The sequence below is a fragment of the Colobus angolensis genome, unplaced genomic scaffold (assembly GCF_000951035.1).
Source record: "Colobus angolensis palliatus isolate OR3802 unplaced genomic scaffold, Cang.pa_1.0 Scaffold242, whole genome shotgun sequence".
Lineage (NCBI taxonomy): Eukaryota > Metazoa > Chordata > Mammalia > Primates > Cercopithecidae > Colobus > Colobus angolensis.
Window position 1 is genome coordinate 1,606,208 of NW_012115622.1, and position 1,806 is coordinate 1,608,013.

Below are 1,806 nucleotides of genomic sequence, written 5' to 3' on the forward strand. Positions count from 1 at the left end.
TTTGTCAAACTTTCGTAGGTCAAGTCCTTCAACCAGTTAGAGACAAATTTTCAGATTGTTATATCATTCACTATATTGATGATATTTTATGTGCTACAAAAACAAAAGACAAATTAATTGACTGTTACACATTTCTACAAGCAGAGGTTGCCAATGCAGGACTAACAATAACATTTGATAAAATCCAAACCTCTACTCCTTTCCATTATTTAGAAATACAAATAAAAAATAAAAAAATTAAGCCACAAAAAATAAAAATAAGAAAAGACACATTAAAAACATTAAATGACTTTCAAAAATTGTTGGGTAATATTAATTGGATTCGGCCAACTCTAGGCATTCCTACTTATGCCATGTCAAATTTGTTCTCAATCCTAAGAGGAAATCCAAACTTAAATAGTAAAAAAATATTAACCCCAAAGACAACAAAAAAAATTAAATTAGTAAAAGAAAAAATTCAGTCAACACAAATAAATAAAATAGATTCTTTGGCCCCACTCCAACTTTTAATTTTTGCCACTGTGCATTCTCCAACAGGCATCATTGTTCAAAATACTGACCTTGTAGAGTGGTCATTCCTTTCACACAGTACAATTAAAACTTTTACATTGTACTTGGATCAAATAACTACATTAATTGGTCAAACAAGATTACAAATAATAAAATTGTGTGGTAATGACCAAGACAAAATAGTTGTTCCTTTAACCAAGGAACAAGTTAAACAAGCCTTTATCAATTCTGGTGCATGGCAACTTGGCCTTACTGATTTTGTGGGAATTATTGATAATCATTACCCAAAAACAAAAATCTTCCAGTTTTTAAAATTGACTACTTGGATTTTACCTAAAATTACCAGACATGAACCTTTAGAAAATGCTCTGACAATATTTACTAATGGTTCCAACAATGGAAAAGCGGCTTACACAGGGCCAAAAAAGCGAGTAATCAAAACTCAATATCAATCAGCTCAAAGGACAAAGTTGGTTACAGTCATTACAGTGTTAAAAGATTTTAATCAACCTGTTAATATTATATCAAATTCTACATATATAGTACAGACTACAAAGGATGTTAAGACAGCTCTAATTAAATATAGCATAGATGATCAGTTAAACCAGCTATTCACTTTGTTACAACAAACTGTAAAAAAAAAAAATTTCCCATTTTATATTACTCATATTCGAGCACACACTAATTTACCAGGACCTTTAACTAAAACTAATGAAAAAACTGACTTACTGGTATCCTCTACATTCATAAAAACACAAGAACTTCATACTTTAACTCATGTAAATACAACAGGGTTAAAAAACAAATTTGATGTCACATAAAAACAGGCAAAAAATATTGTACAACATTGTACCCAGTGTCAAGTACTACACCTGCCCACTCAAAAGGCAGGAGTTAATCCCAGAGGTCTGTGTCCTAATACATTATGGCAAATGGATGTTACCCATGTACCTTCATTTGGAAAATTATCATATGTTCATGTAACAGTTGATACTTATTCACATTTCATATGGACAACATGCCAGACAGGAGAAAGTACTTCCCATGTTAAAAAGCATTTATTATCTTGTTTTACTGTAATGGGAGTCCCAAAAAAAATTAAAACTAACAATAGACCAGGTTATTGTAGTAAAACTTTCCAAAAATTCTTAAATCAGTAAAATATTACACATACAACAGAAATTCCTTATAATTCCCAAAGACAAACTATAGTAAAAAAAACTAATAAAACACTCAAAACTCAGTTAGTTAAACAAAAAGAAGGGGGAAACAGTAAGGAATGTGCCTCTCCTCAGA